The following is a 24090-nucleotide window of genomic DNA, read 5'->3' as shown; positions in this document are numbered from 1 at the left end:
TAAGCATGTGCTCTACCGCTTGAGCTCTACCCTCCTCGCCGATTGTCCAAAATTTTTAAAAGCTTAATAAAAACTATAAACCCACTGAGACAAGAAACTCACAGAAACATGACGAACAGGAAATATAAAGAAAAGTAAACCAAGGTACATCATAATCAAATTATGCAAAACCACTTATCAAGAGAAAATCTTAAAAGCAGCCAGAAAAAAAGAAGAGACTCTATGAGAATACAGTGACATTCTCTGGTCAATCACTTACCAAACCCCAGTCTCAGGGATAGCTGTAATCTAAATAAATTCCTATGTGAGCAAGCCCTTGGGGCTTACCCTCAAATCTGCTAGGTTTTGGGGAACAGTGGAATTGGTGGCAGTGGTGAGGACAATCAGACCTCAGAATTCTATATATCTGGATAACTGGATCTCTGGGCTTACATCATATAATACGTGCAAATTTTCTTTTACCTGCCGCTACTAATGTTTTCCAAAAGAAATCTGAATTTCAGAGCTAGACACATTGTATTTTCTTTTGAAACCACATAGATACATTTCCACTATTGGAAGGATATGAACGTGAGATGATATGTAACCATTTATTTTGTTAGTTTTCATGACTGTCAACTGCAAATTGTGTAGATACTGAATTTCAAAATACATCAAGATACTGCCTATGTTCGAAAAAATCTAGCAAAAATCTCCCTTAAAGTCTTCTGAATAAATAAACATATACATGGAAAGGATGAAATGTTCATTGACTGTAGATTTCCCGGCATGCCTCTGATGAATTTTAAACTATAGTGAAACAGTAAATAATCAGTGAAGTAGAGTTATTTCTTGTTATTAATTTCATTTTGATCCTATAATTCCAGAAACTAGCCTGTATTCTAAGATGTAATTTCAAAGAAAATTGTCACTCAGGCTTATTTTCCTACCCCTCCTCCTTGGACATATCTCTGCCATCACTTAGTGGGTCAGGATTTTAAAAGTCATGCTGCTATAACATACCTTGTGGATGGACGAAGGCTATTTTCACTCTTTAGAATGAATCAGAAAAAGGAAGACAACCAAATAGAAATATGAAAAAGCAGTTAATAGAAAACAACAGATGTCTTAAAAACACATGTAAAGATACTCAGCCATACTTCTAATTCAAGAAATACAATGAAAATACAACAAGATAGTAACTTTTGCCTTCTGAATAGAAAAAAAAAAATGAAATTTGATAATACTCAGTTTTCATGAGTAAGTGGGGAAATAGGCAATTCAATTTTTTTTACTAGGAGTCAAAATCAATGTACTCCTTTTGGAGCACAATTTTATACTATTAATTAAAATACAGAATGCACATGACTTTTGACCATCAATAGGTTTAATAAGGTTATTTAATAGGCTTAAATAAATTGTGATACATCTATACAATGGAAAACTGTTCAGTCACTAAAAGTGAGATGGATCTGTACATGCTGAATCTGGATATGCTGATAAGGAAAACAAATGGCCAAACACTTATATTTGGAAAGCAAATCTTTATGATTGTTATCATTGGGGAATAAAATGGCAGAGGAGTATGCTTATATTTTCCCACTTCTCTACCATCTTTGAAATCCGCATCATGACCACATACAACTATTATTGTAAAAACAAACATGGTGGAGGGTCAGGAATTATTTTGATGGTGCAATGATTAGTTTTTCTTTTCATTTTGATGGGAAAAAAAAGTGATTTTTACTGTATCGTAGAACAGATATAACCATAATGAACATTTTAAATTTCTTGTATTTGGCCAATTCTATAATTTTTTGTTAAAGTTATAATACTTCCCCCTCACAAAATGAAAGATGCTTAAATTTCTCCCTATAATCTAAGTTTCTGCTATGAAACTAGTGACCACCTGTTTCTCTACTCAGTAGAAACTCTGGCTTTCTCTCCCCCCACCCCTGCTCTCTTTTCAGTTTTAAATGACTCCCTTCTAACAGTTGTGCACACATATGCATTTTTATTGGATTTTAAACTCCACTTGAAAGGCCAGTATTCTCTATCTTTGTGACTCCTGCACCTTGTGATTAGGGAGGGTCACATGTTCTAGAGTTAAGATTTCCTAGGTTTAAATCTGCTACTTACTAGATTGTTGAGGCAAGGAGCTCAGTCTCTTGGAGCTTCTCTGTCTCTGGTTCTTTAAAATAGAGATAACAATAGCATTTATCTTACGAGATTGTTGTAAGGATTAAATAAGATTAATATATGTAAAGTTCTTAGCATGTAACAAGGGCTAAAAGAATGGCAACTACTATTAGTATTCTCACTGATTAATACATATTAACTAAATAAAATTTATTATCAGATTTTAACTGGCCAATTCATGAAAAGAATTATTTTCTCAAACAGTTGACAGAAAGAGTTTTACATTTTTGTTTGTATACAGCTGACATCTTTAATCCATGCCTTTAAAAATGGTGCACATAGTAAACTAGAATAAAATTAAATATCATGTATTTGTGCAAAATGCCAAGAAACATAATGGATCGTTACATCCAACAATTGGATATAGTGTGCTGGTGGGTTAAATTCGTTAGCAGAGAACTCTAAATGTTACACTAAGATGATTTTAGAGTGTGAGCATCAACGTAGTTTCTGGTATAGTATAGGCGGTATGCATTTTCACATGTAATGACAGGTAATTATGTCTTCCTAGAATGTTCTTGTCCCTTTGTGACCTGGCAAAATCTTATTCTTTCTTTCAAACTTAGTTTAAATAATAACTCTTCCCTTGAAATCTTACCCAACTTTCCATGACAGAATTAGTTGTTCTGTCCTTTCAGTTGCACCTGGTTGTATTAATAATTTTTTTTTACTGTATTTAATCTGCTTACATATCTGTTTCTTCTCACTGACTATGAACCTCTCGGAAGAAGGAAAAATGCCTTATTTGTTATTGGTCCCAGATGCCCTATGCCATTAATGTAAGTTGAGATTCCAACACCTTCACCAAAAGATAATGGAAATAATGTTGTCCTCAGAGTAAAGCTAATCAAAGCCACACAACAGGCATGTGACTAGCAATTTGTCAACTTTAACCAATAAATCTGTGAGTAAATAATTAACTAAAGGAACAGAAACGCCCAAAAGTTGATCAAAGAATATCTGGAATTCATAATGATTATTTCCTTGGAGTCTGAGCCAGTTCCACCACTTAACTCACTATACTACTTTGGGCAAGCTTCTTAACCTTTTACAAACTCATCTTGAAGATGGGGATCATGCCAATATTAATCTTTTGATGTTTGGTTTTGGAAGAGTAAATGAGAAAATTATTTGTAAAGTACTTAGCACAGTGTCATATGTTGAATATTTCATAAACGAAGGAACTCTAACCTTTTTGTTCCTCAATGTTCTCATCTGTAAAATGAAGATTTCAATAGTATTTAGCTCATGAAAGTGTGACAAATGAATCAAGAATGCAAAATTCTCAATACATTTTCTGGCAAATAACAGTGCTATGTAACTTTTCATTATTATTATGATTATTAATATTAATCATCGTTAGTAAATAAACAGAAATATCATCAAGTGAATTCTATTAGGAGAAACACAATATGAAGAGAAGAGTCAGCCTAGAAAAATGTAGAGGCAAACAAAATGATCTTCATCAAGCGTTCTCTATCTTGAAAGGCTGTGTGCTAGACCCCAGACCAGTATTTTGTAAACTGCAGGTGGCAACCCACTTGCAGTCATCATATAAATTGTTTTCTTTTTTTCTCTCAAGAGAAGACAAAATAATGGAGACCTACTCTGAGATAACCCAGATGTTGGAATTACCAAATTTGGATTTTTTTTACTTTTTTATTTTAAAGTCTATTTTTTAGAGCACTTCTAGGTTCACATTAAAATTAAGAAGAAGGTACAGAGATTTCCCATGTATCCCCTAGCTTACACACAAGCATAGCTTCCTCCATTATCAACATCCCTCACCAGAGTGATACATTGATTACAGTTGATGAACCTACATTGACACATCATCATCACCCAAAGTCATGGTTTACATTAGAGTTTATTCTTGGTGTTATACATTCTGTGGATTTGGATAAGTGTATGACATGTATCCATCATTGCAGTATCATACAGAGTATTTTCACTGTTTTTCAAATCCTCTGTGCCTCACCTATTCATTCCTCCATCCCCATAACCCCTCCAGCATTCTTTTTAATGAAATAGAATGGGATAGGGTAGGATAGGATAGGATAGGACAGAACTGAATCATTCAGAATGTACCATATTTAGGATGACTCTAATGAGTGACTGAGTATGTGTATATACTGGGTCACTACATAACATATGTTTCTTACTGGGAGTTACAAAAAAAAATTGAAATCTGCTCTTCTGGCTTGTAGTGAATTTAAGAAGGTGCTCCCTTGTGAGGAACCTCTGTGAACAACCAGCCAACTTTCCAAAGGTGGTTGACAATTCATTGCTGAATCATATGATGTGCTCCTTTCAACCTAAGAGACAAAGCAACTTAAGTAACACATAGTGAGACTAATACATGCTTATCGAATAAAATAAATGAATACCCGATATGCTGACTCAGCAGAACAGATCCGGTAGTATGAATAGCAAAGTGAACTGTCTTTGATTAACATTATGGCCAGTTTTAAAACCCAAACTAGACCCCAAATTTCCTGGTCTAAAGCAGTACTCTTCCTACTATACCTGGAGCTTTCAAACTTTATCTTCTGAGCACCAGAAGACTCTCAAAATCTGTGAAGGGTTGTCATAGGAAGAGAAAGGACAAAAATGTGGAGCCCTATGCCTTCTAAATGATTTCACAGTCGGAGAGGCTTGTTTATGACTGTATTATATTTTGAGATTTTCAAATCTAAAAAAAAAAAAAAAAAGCACCATTTTTTTTAAACCACTGCAATAAACCTTGCAGTGTGCTTATACTTGCAGGCCCTAATTGGACAGGACTGAAAACTTTAATCAGTATAGCACCTGTCTCACACACTGTTCACCTGCTGGGTTATGCACCTTAGAAACTAAAAGCACCAAACCCTTGTATCATGTGACATTAACTTTTTAATGAATAACAGAAGCATGAAGACATTATCCTCAGGGAGATGAGCTAAAGGAACTTTGACATAATTTATCTTAAAACCAACCTCAGGTGCACATCAAAGACTCAAATTAGTTCTTAAATGCAAAGATTTACACTATGAAATAAATATCAAGTAGATTCCTTTTCAGTCTATAGTAGCCTACTCTGCTTGCTTCTTGAACCCCCTTCAGGCTAGTGGAGACTTTTTACTCCTATATCTCTAGCATGATTACATTCTTTCCTTTGAAACTCTCTTCTTATGGCACCCTGTTCTCCCCTGAACATGCATATGTACCCTTGATCATTTTACATTTCCTCCAGATTTTCCTAACCTCATTATGTCTTTTCTCAGGGGGGCCAGTGACTGAAAGGGCCAAATAAAAGTGGACAATCATGATTTTATAGTATTAAGGATAATGTTTCCATTTTGGTGTTCAGCATCCTTTTTGATGCTTCCCTCCATTTTGCTGATCTTTTTGAACTTACACAGTGAGCTTCACTTTTAAAGGACCAACAAATCTACCACAGCAAAATATCTTCTTCCATTCTAAATTTGCATTGGCTTATCTAGATCCAGTTTTGATAAAACAAATATAAAATTTTCAGCTCATTCTTCTGATCCAAGGATGGAATGACAAGAGCTGTACTCTGTGGACTTTGAAGATGGGAAAAATCACCACTCAACATTAATTGATGATTTTTTAACCATTAAAATGAATGAATGTCATACAATACTTTTGCCAGCTGAGAAGACAGCATCAGATTTAATGTTTGTTAATCAAAATTAACTATATTTCCACATATACTTATATGTTACATGTAAGTAACATTAAAGATATACACATATTAATTTATGAATTAACTAGTCAAATATATTCAGTGAATGTAGTTGAATCCTACTATCTTTTATTTTTATTTAAATTTTTAAAATTTAAGTATAGTTGATTTACAATGTTGTGTTAGTTTCTGGTATATAGCTTAGTGATTCAGTTATACATATATAGAGAGACATTCTTTTTCATTATAGGTTATTACAATATATTGAACATAGTTCCCTGTACTATACAGTAGTATCTTGATGTTTATCTGTTTTATATATAGTAGTTTGTATCTGCTAATCCCAAACTCCTAATTTATCCCTCCCACACCCTTTGGTAACCATAAGTTTATTTTCTATGCCTGAATCTGTTTCTGATTTGTAAATAAGTTCATTTGTGGTTCATTTTTTAGATTCTACATATAAGTGATATCATATGATATTTGACGTCCTCTGTCTGACTTCACTTAGAATGATGATCTCTAGGTCCATCCATATTGCTGCAAATAGAAGTATTTCATTCCTTTTTATGGCTGAGTAGTATTTCAGTGTGTGTGTGTGTGTGTGTGTGTGTGTGTGTGTGTGTGTGTGTGTGTGTATACACACCACATTTTATTTATCTATTCATCATTTTATGGACATTTAGGTTGCTTCCATGTCTTGGCTATCGTAAATAGTGCTTCTATGAACACTGAGGTGCATGTATCTTTTTTAGAGTTTTCCTATTATCTTTTAAATACTCAGATTTTCATAATTCTACATAGTGTTACTTGATATTCTAGACCACAACTCTTAACTGTGCATAGCTGAGGATCTCCAAATATTTTTTACATTCACCTATGTCAGAAAAATGTGTTTTAAACATACCCCTCAATATAGAAAATATATTTATACAATGTTGACATATTCTATGGGAAATCATAAGGCATATACAAAAAAAGGACTTAGAGATAAAAAATTATTTCAAGAGTTATGTTTTAGTATTAAAAATGTCTTGCTATAATAAGCTATTATTAATAATTGTAAGAATGGGTAAATAAAAGAAAACCCAACAGTATACAGATCACAAGAGACCTACCTTAAATATAAGGTCACAGAAATATTTAAAGATTACAGATTTAAAGAAAAAAGATACTGTGGGAACACAAATCAACATATAGGCAGTGAAGTTACCCTGAATATAAATGGGCAATGTCCTATTGTCAATCCATTGCAATAGAATGATTATAAATTGTGTGCACCTGATAAAATTGCTTCACTATATACAAAGGAATGGAACTAAAAAAACCCAACATTCATAATAGGACATTTTTAACATGCCTTTCTCAGCATCTCAATAACTAATAGAACAGGCTAACAAAAATATCAGTGAGTATACAGAAAATTTAAATAATGTGATTAACAGTTAACCTATTACACACACAGACTACAAATTACTATAACAGAATATGCATTCATTTCAAGTGCACGTGGATGTTTTTACCAAAATTGAGCGTATCTCTGGGCTGTTAACCATGTATCAACAAATTTCAAAGTATCAAAATCATACAGAACATATTCTCTAAACACAAAAGAACCAAAAAGATGACCAGAAATGTTATTATTGTATAAAAATAAAACAACACACCTTTCAGTAAGCTATGGATGGAGGAAAACATGCTAATGGAAATTAGAAAATGCCTTGAAATGACTCAAATGGAAATAGCCTCATCTTAACTTGTGGAGTGCAGCCATAGCCATCCTTGGAGGGAAATTAATAACTTAAACTGCATTTATTAGAAAAGAAGAAATGCTGAAAACTTAATGATATGAGCATCTATTCTAAAAAGTTTGGGAAATGAAGAACAAATGAGTCCCAATGAAAGTATGAAGGAAGGGAAAATAAGGATAACAACAAAAAATTAAATAGAACACAACTATACAATAGAGAAAGCCAATAAAAAATACTGTTTTGAAAAGACCAATAAAATCAATTAACTCTAAGCAAGACCAATCAATAAAAAAAGAGAGAAGACAAATACATCAAGAATGAAAAAGGAGACATAGCTTATAGGATCTACAGGCATTTAAAAAGTAATGTGAGGATATTATGAACAATCTTATACCAATACACTAAAACATTCAGATGAAATGGCACATTCTCTGCAAAACACTACTTACTGAAACTGAGAAAAGAAGAAAAAATCTGAAGGATAACATATTTATTAAAGAAATAGATTCTATAATAAAAACATTACTATAAGAAAATCAAGGCTGAGGTAGCATCACCAGTGAATCCTCCAACTATTTAAGAAATAATTAAGAACAATTTTACATAAACTCTTGCAGAATATATAAAAAGGAGAAATTGGCAACTTGATTTAAAAGTCTAGCATAACCTGGATACCAAAACTGGTAAATGACATTACAAGAAACAAAAATACTGGGTCACTTTCTTATACTATAGATGCCAAAAAAGGCAAACCAAAATGTTAGTATAATGAATATTAATTGTATTAGTTTTCTGCTGCTGTGTAACAAATAATCACAAACCTAATGGCTTAAAACCACAGACTTTATTTCCTGTTGGTTTCTTTCTGTTTTGGTGGGCCAGGAGTCCTCTCCAAGATTGCAATTGCAGTGTTGACTATGGCTCAGTTTTCATCTAGAGGCTCCAGTAGGGGTGAATCCACTTCCAAGCTCACTTAGATATTTGGCAGAATTCATATCTGTTTGGTTATAAGATTGAGGGTTTTGGCTCTTGCTGGCTGTCAGCCAGAAGCATTCTCGGCTCTTAGAGGCTACATGGTCCTCTCTGTATTTTCTCTCACAACATGGAAGCTTGCATCTTCAAAGTTGGCAAGGGAGAAAATGAATTGGCTAGTAAGATAGAATCTTACATAACTAATATCATCACAAGAGTGACATCCCATCACCTTTGCCATATTCTGTTGTTTAGCACAAGTCATCAATCCTGCCCAAACTCAAGAGGGATTCTATAAAGGCATGAACACCAGGAGGTGGAGATCATGGGGCCCACATTAAAGACCATCTGCCATAGTAACAGTATAAATTATAACAATATGTGACTTACTGCAAAGTTGGTTAGTATTTGAAAATAAATCCCAAGGTAATTCATCACAGGAAAAAAAATCGTATAATCACTTCAATATATGCCAAAAATCTTCTGTAAAATTCACCATCCATTTGTGAATTTGAAACAAAACAAACTAAAACAAAAACCTTTTAGCAAGCTAGAATAGACAGGAACTTCTTTAATATTAAAATATATCTATGAAGCAAACAAAAAACCAACTACAACAAGCTGGATAATTAATGGTAAAATGTTAAAAAGCCTTTTTCTTGAGATAAGAAAAGGCAAGAATGCCTGTTACAATTATTTCATTCCACATTTTATTGGTGGTCTATTGCTGCATAAAAAATTACCACAAAACTTAGCTACTTGAAGCAACAAACATTTGTATCTCATTGTTTCTTTGGGTCAAGAATTGGAGAGTATCTTAGTGCGGTGGTTCTGGCTCAGTAGCTCTCATGAGGTTGCCATCAAGCTTTCAGTAGGGGCTGCAATTTTTGAAGCTTCAACTGGAGCTAGAGGATCCACTTTTAAACTCATTCACATGGTTGTTGGCATGCCTCAGGTCCATGCCATGCAGGACTCAGTCTCCTCAGAGCATGGCACATGGCTTCCCCTAGAGCAAGTGATCCAGGAGGGAGACAGAGAGAGGGAGGGAGAGACACAGAGAGGGAGCTAAAGATGGAGCTGCAGTCTTCTATAAGCTAACCTCAGAAGTGAGATGTCATTGCTTATACTGTATCCATGGGTCACACAGACCAACTTGATACCAAGAGGGGAATATGCAAGGTTGTGAGACCAGGAGAAATGGAATCATACAGGACCATTCTGCAGGCTGGCTACAACTAATACTGTTCTGGAGTCCTAGCCAGTGCAATATGGCATGAACAAGAAATAAGAGTTATAAGTGGGTAGTGGGTATAGCTCTGTGGTAGAGTACATGCTTAGCATGTGCAAGGTGCGGGGTTCAGTCTCCTGTACGTCCATTAAAAAAATAAATAAAGTATACATGTAGTACACCTAAAATTAAAAAAAAAAAGAAAGAATGATGGCTCTGATGTATCATCAGTACTCTTAAAAAAAATAACTATTTTATGACACTAACGTCAGAACAGTGGTTGCCTCTAATAGGGTAGGTTTTCTGCAAAAAGCATGAAAGAACTTTTTGGTAGTGATGGAAATGTTCTATGTTGATTCACGTGTTGGTTAGCCAGGTGTATACATCTGTGAAAATTCATCCATGTGTGCAATAAATGTATTTGTATTTTATCCTTTGTAAATAATATTTCAAGAAAATAAAAAATTTAAGGTATAAAATTGCTTTGTTTGCAAATCATGGTTACTTTCTCCTTTAAAATGGTTAGTTTAAATGTACCTCTTTTCGTAGCTTCTAAACTAATTTGTATACAAAAGTGATTATCTGTTTCTAGGGAATTGATAAACCTTGGGATAAAACCATCTTGACATGGTATGTGCTGGAAAAGGAGATAGTTAACTACTAATTAAAGATCAATATTTCTTGATTTATTCCAGTTCTATGAAATGCCTGTTGAGTTCTTTGGCAATTTTGGTGATTTAATATAACTCATTATTATCTAATTTTTCAAATTTATAGATACTAGTTTGTTTTAACATTCTCATGAATTAAAGTATCTCTACAGTATAATCATGTTGCCTCTTTTTTGCTGTAATATTTTGAATTTGTGAAATATTTACCTTTCAAGTCTTTTGTAAGATGTATCTATCCCATTATTTTTTGTTTTATTGATCAGCTCTATTGTTTTCTATTTTTATTACTAATATATGTCCTTAACATTTATTTTTTTCCTTTTATTTTCTTTGAGTTTACTCTCATTTTTTTCCTAGCTTTGAGTTAAAAATTTCTTTTTTTTTTTTTAAACCGGAAATCAAACCCGAGCCGTGGCTGAGAGAGCCCTGAATCCTAACCACTAGATAACAGGGATATCTCTTTTCATTGAATAACATTTTACTTGTAATAAATTTATTCAGTGCTGAATATTTTTCTCTAAGGAATATTTAACTCCATCCCACATTGATAAGTTGTATTTTAATTGTCATTCAGTTCTAAATATTTAATAATTTCCATTTTGATCTCCTTTTTAATGAGCTAATTAGGTATGGGTTTTAAAATTTTTTTAGACTATATTCTTATTTTTTACTTATAATTATTTTTTGTATGGTCAGAGAACTTGTTTTGTGTAAAATTGACATTAAGAAATTGTTAAGAGCATGTCTGTGGCATAATATATAGTCAATTTGTATAAATATTGCATGTGTGATTTTTTGGAATGTATGTTCTCTGTTGTATTGTTTCTATTCTTTAGCTATTGTAATGTTGCTGTCAATATTCCTGTACCTATATCTTGGTGTACACGTGCAGAAGTTCTGAGATAATAACTAGGAGTGTAATTGCCAAATCCTGAGGCTGCCACATGTCCTACTTTACTAGATAATTCTAAAATGCTTAAAAAGGAAATTTAGACTTAACTGTTGGTTCACATTCTTGCTAACCTAATTTTTCCTTTGCCTTTTTTTTTGCATATTTAGTGAGAATGAAATGATATTCAATTGTAATTTCATTTTTTATTTTTCAAGATTACGAATAAGGTTGAACATTTCACATTTTGGTCAGTTGTGTCGCCTCTTTTGTGAAATGCCTGTTCATGTCTTTTGCCCAGTTTTCTATTGTTACTTTTCTTCTTTCTATTGATTTGTAGTAACTTTAAAACGTTCTAGATACTGATCTCTTATCAGTCACATGTGTTGTAAATATCTTATCCTAGTTTGTATGATATGTTTTCCTCTCTTTTTGATGGAGAGAAGTTTTTAATTTTAATATACACTTATTTGTTAGTCTTTCTTTATATTTTGTGCTTTGTTTTGTGTTTATTATTCAAAAATCTCAACTCTTCCCTGAGGTCATAAACATATTCTTCTCTACTGCCTTTCTTTTTATTTAACCTTTATTTTGACATGATTTGAGTTTTACAGAAAAGTTGCCAAAATAGTATCAAAATGTTTTACCCCCATTATATATTCCCCAATATTAACCACTTAATATTTATATTTGCCCTATAATCAATCTGTTCCTCTGTCTGTCTCTGTCTGTCTCTCTCTGTATAATTGTTTTCTGAACTGTTTGAGAGTTGACAATTGACATGTGGCCCCTATACTTCAGTGTTTCCTAAAAACAAGGTTATCCTCTTACATAAACATGGTGTAATTATCAAAACCAGGAACTTACTTATTTCAGTATTATTATTGAAACTACAGATTCCACCAGTTGGCACAATGCCTTTTATAACAATAGAGTTGTGTCAGTTGTCTTGTCCCTTTAGTCTCCTTTATTCTGGAACCATTCCTCAACCTTTCTTTGTCTTTTGTATACTATTACCTTCTAAAGTTTGTTTCAAATCTTTAATTTACCTGAAAGTAACTTTTGTATGTAGTGTAAGGAAAGCATACCATTGTTTTCCCACATATATGCAATCAATTGTCCCACCTTCATTTACTGAAGAATTTTTTTCCCAGTGCCCTGCAGTACCTACCATTTCATAAATCAAGTTCCATGGACAGGTGGATTCATTTTTAGACTCTCCATTTTATTCTTTTTAATCTATTCATCTGTCTCTAAAGAAATGCCACACTATTTTACAACTAAAACTTTATAATGAGGCTTATGATGGGGGAGGGCAATTTATTCATTTTTTTCCTTCAGAAAGAGTAAAAAATAATTTTAGAATTACTGAGTCAAATCCCAAGAAAATTTTTGCTGGAATCTTTTAGTACCTCACTAAATCTACTGATAAATTTGGGGAGACTTGGCACTTTAAAATATTGAAACTTCCTATCCACTTACTTAGGGTCTCTTAAATGTCTTTCAAAAATACTGTAATTTTCTATGTTAAAGACTCACTGTTATATTTATTTGTAGGTACTTCATATTTTGGTTTCCATTATAAATTATAGCTTTCTATTTAATTGTACTTTTAATTGATTATTTATTTATTTTTTATAGAGTTATAGTCAGTTTACAATGCTGTGTCAATTTCTGGCATACAGCACAATATAAGTCATACATGAATATACATATATTCGTTTTCATATTCTTTTTCCCCATGAGCTACCACAAGATCTTATATATATTTTGGTGTGCTATACAGTGTAAACTTGTTTATCTATTTTATATATACCTGTCAGTATAATTGATTATTTTTGAAATATAGAAATGCAATTGACTGGATTATTGATTATATGCCCTGCAATCTTTCTTAACTCTCTCAATAATGTATTTACTTATTTATCTACTAACTTGAGTTTTCTATATAACTAAATATATCTTCTGTTATTGTCTGAGATATTCTCCTTTAAAATCCATATACATTTAATTTCTTTTTCTTCCCTTACTCTTAGGACCATTACCTCCACTATGATGTTGAAAATGTCAGTGATGGCAGGCATCATTTGTTCTTTATTATGAAAGAAATGTTTTTAAAATCTGACCATTAAATACATATTTGCTATAAGTCAATTACCATAGTGTTTTCAATATCTACCTGTGTCTCAGCACAAATCAGTATTTTATTTTGTTTATTGCCAAATAATATTTCATTGAATGAATATACCATATTGTGTTTACTCATTCATCAATTGATGGGCATTTGGGGTTTTTTTCCACTTTATGGCTATTATAAATAATGCTGCTATGAGCATGCATATACAAATATTTGTGTGGAAGTATGTTCTCAATTCCTTTGGGTATATACTTAGGAGTGGAAATGCTGTTGTTATTAATTCTATGGTTAATATTTTGAGAAATTGCCAGACTTTCCCATAGTAGCTATATCATTTTGCATTTTACCAGCAATGTATGAGGGTTATAATTTTTCCACATGCTTGTCAACACTTGTCTTTTTGATGATAGCCATCTAGTAAGTATGAAGGGATAGCTCATTGTGGTTTTGATTTGCATTTCCCTAATGGCTAGTGATACTGAACATCTTTTCATGTGTGTATTGACCATGTGTGTATTTTCTTTGGTGAGATGTCTATTCAAATCATTTGCCCATTCTTTAACTGGGTTGACTTTTTAATTTTTGAATTGCAAATGTTCTTTATATATTCTGGAGACAGATCCCTTATCTGATATATGATTTGTACATACCTTGTCCCACTCACTGAGTTGTCTTTTCTCTTTCTTGATAATGTTATTTGTGACACAGAGGTTTTAATTTTGAACAAGTCCAATTTATCTATTTTTCCTTTTGTTTCACCTGTGCTTTGGTGTCATATCTAAGAAACTGTTGTTCAATCTAAGATGAAGATTTATATCTGTTTTCTTATAAGAATTTTATAGTTTTAGCTTTTAAGGTTAGGTCTTTGATCAATTTTGAGGTAATTTTTGTATGTGGTATAAAGTAAGTATCCAGCTTCTATCTTTTCATGTGTATATTCAGTTGTCCCAACACCAGTACTTGAAAATCCTGTTCTTTGTCCATTGAATGGTCTTGGCACCCTTGTTGAAAATCAGTTGCCCTTAAATATGAGTTTATTCTGGACTCTTAAATTGTATCCATTGGTCTATATATCTATCCTATGCCAGTACCATACTGTCTTGATTATTGTAGCTTTGTAGTTAGTTTTGAAATGGGGAAGTGGGGGTTCTCCATCTTTGTTTTTCTTTTTCAAGATTGTTTTGATCATTCTGGGTCCCTTGTGTTTCCCTACTAATTTAGGGTCAGCTTCTCAAATTCTGCAAGAAAGCAGCTGAGATTTTGATAGAGATTGCATTGAATATGTACATCATTGCTTGATAATTTTTATTCCTTCTTAATCTCCTTCAATATTTTTAATAGACTTATTTAATTTCCCCTGCCCTCTTAGGCTACTGTTTCAGAACTATGGTTTGTATTCACATCTAAGACTTCTCATCCTGTAGGCATCTAACAGACAGCTTGATCCACTCTGCTTGCTGGTTGTTTCTGCTTACACCTTCTACCTTAGGCTAGACTGCATTATTGGCTGAGGCTCCAGCTAACAGTTGAAAACTTTTAATCTCAGTTTGTGGGTAGAGACCCCTGCTCAACTCCTCACTGGGGAACTCTCACTGTTGATATAGGGTGTTGCCATGTATGCCATTGCCCTTTTGGAATAAGAATCAAAGCCACCTCTGCCTGATTCTATTCCTAGAGCCTAATAAGACCCTTGTTCAAGTTGTCATTTACTGCTGATTTCACTGATCCATTCCTGGTTCATGGAGATGGTTTTCTAATTTTGATCATGGAGTAATTTTCCATTACTGAATGATATTTTGTCTGTCATTACTCTGTTGGACATGATGGAGTGTGAGCTTCCATATAAATTCACAAGTCCATCTTGACTGAATATCTCCTCCATAATATATAGATAAATAAAAACAGATATTTGTATAGTAACAATTATGACTACTTTTGTAAAATTATGCATGCATACTCATAAACACACATGTGAATATGTTATCCAGTTCCAGTCTGTGCTTTCCTTGCCCCCACAGCATTCTTCAAAATGTCTCCAAAATGGTCTTGTAAAAATTATACATTAGATGAATATTATTGGAATTGAATCACCCAAGCTCTCTGTACCATGTCCTTAAACCCTAATACAGGACTCCCAAAGTTTTTTTTTTTTTTTTTTTTTTCCCTAGTCAACTTGGATTACAATATCTGGTGCTCCTCTTGAGCACCAGCTCTTCAACTTGGTAATATGTCTTTGATCTAGGCTGGTAAACTGGCTTTAGTGAAGTTTTCACTTTTCAAACTGATCTCCTCTGCAAGCATAATCACCTATTATTTCTCTGTTCATGGTACCTCCGTTCCACATTGCCCGAGTGTCCGTTTTATGCTTTGACATTACATTTCCAGCAAATAATTGCAGAGAAACTTCTTAGATTTTCCAGAAATAATTGGAGCTACTACTTATATATTTATTTCTCTCTGATATCAAGGGAGACAGAAGTGTTTGGCTTAAGCATTAGACAAGGGGAACACCACATACTTTGTCTTGTTTTCTGGTGCTGTGCATTTTGCCTGTGCTCTGACTTGAAGTCTCTTTTACCTGTAAGGCTTATTTTTCTGATGGCGGTCATTTTAACAAGCACAGTTTTTTACAGGTATAACCTTTGCTTTCTTATAATCATAATAATTTGGCTTATGATTTAAAGTATTACAACAGTAGCTCGTATCATGAGACTTCCTCTTATTTGCCTTTACTGCTCCATTGACACGTTTTACTTTTTTTGCTGTCATTGGCCGCTTCTGCAGTAGCTAAAAAATTTCAGTCTCTGGGAAAAAATAAAATTGACTGCAGACTAATATTGCTATTGAATTACTTCAGTGCACAAAGATCTAGATATACAATTCAGACAATTTAATCAGATATTCACCCAATTACAAAGGAATCAGCATAATCTTTCTTTATTATCAGTAGATAATATACTTTACTGGCAAATTTTATTAAAAAAAAATCTTCACAAGACCTTCTATCTCATTAGGATCTGAAATTCAGAGGGCATTTTATTATCACTGAAAACTTTTGTAGCCAACTAGGCTAAAATCAATTAAAAGATCAAGCCATAATACTTTATATTGACTTTCTGTTAATTCATTTACCGTATTTTGCATCTGTTACTATAACCAGTGGAGTGTTAGTTGAAACACATCAATAATTATACAATCATACAATATGAATTATAAATTATAATTCCAGGACCCTATGAATTGTACAGTGTAGTCTGACTAAAAATCCATTTTCAAATGTTTTAGTTTAGGCTCTGGTATTCTGAGGAGGTCAATATAATGTTGACTTACGGCTCTGTCAAGACCTTATAAACAGAGTTAAATTGCAGTGTGCCAGCTTGGAAAATTATGGAGCATTTGCAGCACTTAGACTAATGAGAAGATGATATCCAAGTGATGTAACTGTGGACATAGTGCTCTTCTTCTTCTCTTATACTTCATGTTAGTCACCTCTGTTTGCCTCATTTCTATTCATAACTGATCCAGTAACACTTTCTCCAACCTATCACTTTTATCTCTCCCTCCCTCCACTCAAGTTACTACTATTTTCATATATTTTTTCCATCAGGTCAAAGTATATTCCATAGTTCACCTGTTTGCTGATCTGAATTTATAAAATACCTTTAATTTCTCATTATCCAAATTCTGATATCTTTTAAAAAATAATTTCTCTACATACAATATATGTCTTGTTACTTCTGCCATCAGTGTCCTTTTTTCTGGACTCAAGATTTAGTTCACTCATCACATTAATTCACACTTCATCTTTACTTTCATTTAAATTATATTGTTTCTCTTACAAAGAAAGGTTTACATAATTAATTAGCTCTGTTTCTAGTCTTGTAGATTTCCAGTTGAGAGCATGAACTCTAGAACTATTTAGGTGTAAATCATGTGTTTGTTATTTACTGTTTTTGTTCTTGTTGTTGTTTTGTTTTTTTACCTGAGCAAGTTACTCTGTGCTCCTTCAATTTGAAAATGTGGATAAGGAAGGTTGTATTTGTGCCAACATCATAGAGGTGTTATGATTAAATGGGTTTATATTTATACAGCATTTGAAAATACTTAAGTTAAGTATTACATAAGCACCATTACTAGTATTAATAATTCTTTTCTGTTTATTGATCTTTTTCATTTGTTTATAGAAAATGTTGATTATAGTATGGATATTAACTTTTATTCTTTGATGTATTTAGTTGCATTTAATGCATTGGCTTTTTGTTTTGTTTTCTCTTTAAATCTTTATTTCTGGTGTTATTCACCAAGCAGAATTTATTTCTTTTTATTTAGTCAAATCTGTCACTTATTTATCTTACGAACTCTAGGTTTTGTAGGGTTTTTATTTTCCTGAAAGATCTCTTTCATTCCAATACTATAAAAATATTCTCTAGTTCTTTAAAACGTTGCATTGTACATTTATATCTTTAATTCAGCAACTATTTATTTATTTTTTGCATTGTGTGAGTTAGGATTCTAAGTTAATATTCTTTTTCCTCTGTGACTGTTCAATTTCCCTAACACTTAAACAGGCCATCCATATATAATTTCTAGGTTTCTAGGTGCTTATTGTGTATGGTACTTTCTGTTCCATTCCAACCCATATGCTTTGTCCTATTATGAAAGTAGATTTCCATTCCTAGTTTACTCAATATTTTTACTAGAAGAAAGTCTTGAATTTGATTAAAAGCTTTTTGATCATCAATTGATGTTATAATAATTTGTCTCATTTGATATATTTCTGTCATTTTAAACAATGGTGCTTTGACCACTGTTGCCCCATTTATGGATTTCAAACTAATTCTCTGTAGTTCCGTCTTGGTCAGAGGTGATCCCGTACACTTATATGTGTCAGAAAACCTCAGTTCCCCCTCCTGTGTTTTCCTTTACTCTCACACAACGGCCACACTCACAATGCTTCTAACACCCGATATAAGGGGGGTTCCCCACAGCAAGGAATTCTTTGTGAGATCAGCTGGGTGTCTTGCAATTTAACTAAATTCGGACACTATTTACCTAGAGATAGTGTCAGGTCTTGCAATTTAAGGGCTCATTCCCACAAGACTGCCCCCACTTCAAATGCCAATAACAAGCAGTAGGTCCCCAGAATCCCCCACAGCTTCCACCCAATTTGGCTACAAATCGCAGTTTCCCATTACCTCCTCCCCCTTGGATTCAGTTATTTGCTAGAACAGGTCACAGAACTCAGGGAAACACTTGGGTTTACCAGTTTACTATGTAATAAAGGATATCATAAAGGATACAGATGAACACCCAGATAAAGAGACACAAAGGGTAAGGTCTGGAGAGTTCCGAGCACAGGAACTTTTTTCCCCATCAAGTTGGGGGTGTGTCATCATTCTAGTATGTGGATGTGAGTCTCCAAACCCCATAACATTGGGGTTCTCATCATATAGGCATATAGGCATATAGGCATATAGGCATGATCAGCCAACTCTATTTCCCACCCGTCTCCATATGGCTGAAAATTCCAAGCTTCTAATAATGGCTTGGTCTTTCTGGCGACCAGCCCCCATCCAGGAACCCACAAAGAGTCCCCACATTAGAACAAAAGACACCACTATCACCCAGGAAACTCCAAGAGATTTAAGAGCTCCGTGTCAGGAACCAGGATCAAAGACCAAATATTAGAACAGAAGGTGCTTCCAGTGCTCTTATCAATTAGGACATTACAAGGGTTTTAGGAGCTCGGTGACAGGAACAGGGGACAGAGACTGATAAATATTTTTTCTATTACTTCACACCCAAATGTTTTCCCTTGCTTACAATATCCGGGACTACTGCCCAGACACCTCTGAGTCAGTGAGGAATCCACACTCAAGGACAATTTAGTCTACAGAATCAAATAGTATTCTTTCCACTCTGCATCCTGAATCATTCCCTAAAACTTCCCAGCACAACTCTACCTTCTCTCTCTCCTTCTCCCAGGCTAGTATTATCTAGTCTAACAGAGCAAACAAGCTAGCTCTGCAAGCTTGCCTGAGAAAAATCTTCATTTGACATTTAGGTGATCTCTTCTCTTTTGATCTTTGTTTCTGCTTCAGTGTAATCCAGGAGATGGAAAGTAGTCCATGATATACTGTTAACAGGAGGGAAAGTCCGAAAAATACACTGAAAACACACAGATTGATACTTTGAGATTTAATGCTGTCACAAAATGAATTACAACACTCGGTTTACTAATATTAAATTTCTTTTAAACATGGTGGATTGAACATATGCATTTATATGAGTACCCTTTAAAGCACCATTAAAGTGGCAGCAAAGAAATAAAGCACCATAAACACATGAAATATAAGAAATAGGCGAGGAGATGATGGAAGTCGTTAGAAATCAACACTTCGGAAAATAGGAAAAAAAAAATGGAGTTATGACAGATAATCCTGAGGACCAAAGAAAGCTCAACCCTAAACCCGTAGGGGAAAGTCAACAAAAAGCAAGTCATTGGCCCCCCCAGGGTTCATAAAAGGCTAAGGAATAGCCTTGTGTGGCTACTGGAGGGCAGGAATGCAAGGCTACTTAGAAGGCAGGGTTTCAAGGCAAGATTGAAAACATAAAAATTAGTTGAAAGTCTTAAAAAATAATATCTGGACCACCACTTTCCTTCTTAACCCCGTGGAGCTAGTTATTCTCCCAGACGCACTCATTCTGACAGCATGCTGGAGGTTTTCTGCCTTTACAGGTTGAGCCACACAAACTGTGGACTCAATGGACCAGGCAGAGTTCAAGGTGTTAGTGAGATGCTGCACTAAAAGTAGAAGCCGGAAATGGGTTAAGTGAAAGCCTCCACGCTGAACGCTGAGATCGCCCAGCCTTCTTTTCCCATTCAGCTCCGTAACTGCATATAACCAGGTTTATACCTCAAGCAGGAAAGTGAAAGATCCCAGTCTGGGGAAACTGACCAGTTAAAGAGGAAACATGTACCAATAAAAGACCAGACCCTCTCTGTGAAAGTCCAGGGCTCCTCTTGAACACTTTATGGTGAAGCTAACCAGTTAACAAAATCAATCCTGCCTTAAAAACTTCAAATTATTTACACGTCCCTCTCCTTAAATTTTTATTTTAAAACTGTCAAGCCTATAGAAAAGTTGGAAGAATAATAAAATGAACATCTGGGTTCATGTGTTGTTATCATTTGCCTAATTTGTCTGCCTATCTCTCTGCCTTTGTCTATGTCTCTTTCTCTCTTGTCTGAATCTCTCTCTCTATGTGTGTGTGTGTGTGTGTGTCTTGCTGAATCACTTGAAATTATGTTGCAAATATCATGATATTTCACCCAATTTTTTTCTCTTCTTATAACAAAGAAATTCTCCTGCATGGCCACCCCACCATTATCAAACTGAACAAATTTGCTATTGAGACAATAATACTACCTAATATAATAGTCCAAATTCAAACTTTCCGAGTTGTTCCTGTAATCTTTATGAATGTGCTTTCATTTGCTAAATCTAGGACACATTCAAACATTATGAATTATATGTAGTTATCAAATCTCTTTAGTCTCCTTTTATGTAGAATCCTTAGCCTCTTTGGCTTGTTGGATTTTTTGGTTTGTTTTGAAGATTCTAGGCCATTGTATTAAGAATGTCTTAGAATCTAGAATTTTATGATTGTTTCCTTGGGTTCAGGTTAAGCATTAGTGGCAAGAATACTACAGAAATTATGTTGTGTATGTACCATGGCATCGTACCAGAAAATGTAAATTTGTAGTTTACTAGTTACTAGCGATGCTGAGTTTGATCACATGGTATCCTCACATTTCTCCATTGTATAAAAAAAATTTTTCTCTCTGTAAGGCCTTGCATTATTTCTCTATTCTCTTTCTTTTTGTTATAAATTTGAAATACACTTAGGTTAATCTCTTTCTGGTATTTTAACCAATTTTATAGTTCTTTAGAAAATTATCTTTATCGACTTAGTTTTATTAAACACAAATGCCTTAAAAATTTAGGGAAGGCTTCCTTCCTTTGCTATTCCTTCTACTCTTTTCCCACCTATAGTCCACAGTACACAATCCTCATTAGTTTCTGTTTTATTTTTCATGTGTTTTTTGCTTTGTTTTGTATTTTGTATTTATGGAGAAGTATTCGCAAGGCAAATTCCTAATATAGGCATGGCTGTGTCAAAGGTATATGCAAATGTCAATCTGTTACACGTTGCCAAGTTCTGCTCCTTAGGTTTGTACCGCTTGACACTCCCACCAACAATGTATGAGAGTCTGTATTTAACCACAGCCTCAGTAGCAGAGTGTATCGCCATGCTTTTGAAGTATTGCATCTTTTATTATGAATGAAGTTGAGCAACTTTTTATATGTGCCACTCCATTTGCATATCTTAATCTTTGAATTGTCTATTTGTCATTTTCCATTTTACTTTTTTTTCTTGACATTAAGATTTGTTTATATATTAGAGATAGGAGCCCTTCGTCTATATGTTGCAAATATCTTTTCTTGGTCTATTATCTGTGGCTTGGCTTTTGGTGCCATTTGCCATTTCATATTACTGAAAAACAAATCTCATTTGTTATATCAGCTTTTGCTGCCAAAAGAAACACCCCAAAACTTAGTGGCTTAAAATAACAACCATTTATTGCACTCGTAAGTCTGTGAGTGGGTGGTTCTGCAGTCAGCAATAAGGTTAGCTGGGTACTGGTAGGTCTAGGATGCACCTGCATGTTTGGTAGCCGGTGCTGACTACCAGAGCTAACTGTCAATTGGAACAATGGGGGCGAATATGCCACGTGTCTCACATTATGGTGGGCTAGCCTTGGCTTTTTTACATGGTGATGGTTGCAAGAGTTCCCAAAGCCTCTAAAGTGGGCAAATCCCAGTGCACAAGCTCCTTTAAAACCTTTATTTGCGTTGTGTTTACTAAAGTCCCAAGGGAAAAAGACAGTCACATGGCCAAACCTAGATTTAAAGGGAGTGGATTCCACCTTTTGATAGAGGAGTGCCAAAGTCATAACCCAAAGAAGTTTGTAGAGATGGATGAAAGTAGTATGTGGCCATTTTTGTAATCTTTTCCAGTTACCATGTATTCTTATTTTTTTACTGTAGTGTTTCTGCATTGATATCCATAGATAAGAGCTGTAGTTTTCCTTTTTTGTGTTACCTATATTGATTTCAGTGTCAACATTATACTTGCTTCATAAAAAGGACTTGGAGGTTGTTCTTTCTCTAAGCTTTCAAAAATGAATGTAGCATTAGTATTATCTAGTCTTTGAAGTTTTGTTGGCATTCCCATATGAACTCAACTGAACCTGGTGGACATTTTTTACGGGGGGAGACAGGCAGATTTTTTTACAACTTTAGTAGCTCTATGGAAACTGAACTGTCTCAAATGTTAAGTTCTACTGGGTTCAGTTTTGGTAGTTGCATTTTCTTAAGAAAATATCTACTTCATATAGATTTTCAACTTTATTTGTAAAGAGTTATGCCAAAATATTTTTGATTTTTAAAATTTCCTATATTTCAATGGTTATCCCCCATTTCTCATTTTGCATATTTGTGATTTTTCCTTCTTTTTCTTAAGTTTAGCTATTAGTTTGTATAATTTATTTTTTAACAAAATAGCAGTTTGATTTATGTGTTAGTTTGACTGTTTTCCTGTTTTCCACCCCATTAATTTCTGCTTTTATTTTGATTGTTTCCTTACTGTTCCTTTCTTTTGGTTTACCTTTGCTTTTGCTTTAGCTTTTTGAGTTAATGACTAAAATTCATGGATATTAATTCTTTCATCTTTATTGATATAAACAGTTAAGGCTTTTCTCTTCTTACATTTTAATTTTATCCCACAGATTTTGATATCCTCTAGTCTTTATTGTCAATAGTTTGTTGATATTTTAAATCAAGTTTGTATTTTTCCTTTCACCCCAGAGTTCTTTAATAGGACCTGTAAATTTCCAGTTCAGAGGGCAATATTAAGTTGGTGTTTGTTTGTTTGGATTTTTACTAATTTAGAGTTTTATTGCATTTTGGTTACAGAATATTTTTTCTATTATTGAGGTTTTTCTTTACAAGCTAATGTATGGTCAGTTTTTGTGAATGTCCCACGTGTGCTTGAGAAGAAGGTGTATTCTCTATTATTGGAGCATAAATGTTGACACTTAGCTATGATATTTACATTATTGATGATGTCACTTGGATATTCTATATTCTTTGTGTTTTTTGTCTACTTAACCTTCTTCAACGAATGATGGTGATGTGATCACGTTGGATTTTTTATCACAAAATTTCTCACTACCCTGTAATAATAGAATTAAGCATTCACACCATTTTCCTTGTAACTATGCAGTACCTGTAGTGTCTTCTCTTGTGAGTGGAGTACATTTCCCTACCACACTGATATCTGGGTTGGCTATGTGCCTTGTTTTGGCCAGTGGGATGTTTATGGATGTGACATCAGCAGAGCCTTTATACATGCTTTTATGTTTTGGCTTGCTCTTTTGTGTTCTCATGCTTTTGATCTGCCGTGAGAAGCATATCCTCTAAGCGGTTATTGTCACTTTATCTTAAGCTCC

At 33.9% G+C, this 24090-nt stretch overlaps 1 long non-coding RNA gene across 1 annotated transcript; it reads right to left on the bottom strand.

Moving 5' to 3' along the window:
• Positions 1-6: 6 nt before the first annotated feature.
• On the bottom strand, positions 7-15599 carry LOC116661943. The gene is made up of 3 exons (XR_004317902.1): positions 15445-15599; positions 3958-3961; positions 7-18 (listed from the first exon to the last, which is right to left on the bottom strand). It is a non-coding gene; the product is annotated as an uncharacterized LOC116661943 (long non-coding RNA).
• Between the last annotated feature and the right edge of the window lie 8491 nt (positions 15600-24090).

This window comes from Camelus ferus, chromosome X (genome assembly GCF_009834535.1).
Source record: "Camelus ferus isolate YT-003-E chromosome X, BCGSAC_Cfer_1.0, whole genome shotgun sequence".
Taxonomy (NCBI): Eukaryota; Metazoa; Chordata; class Mammalia; order Artiodactyla; family Camelidae; genus Camelus; species Camelus ferus.
Note: the sequence above shows the minus strand (reverse complement) of the source record. Positions and strands in the feature narration are given on the sequence as shown.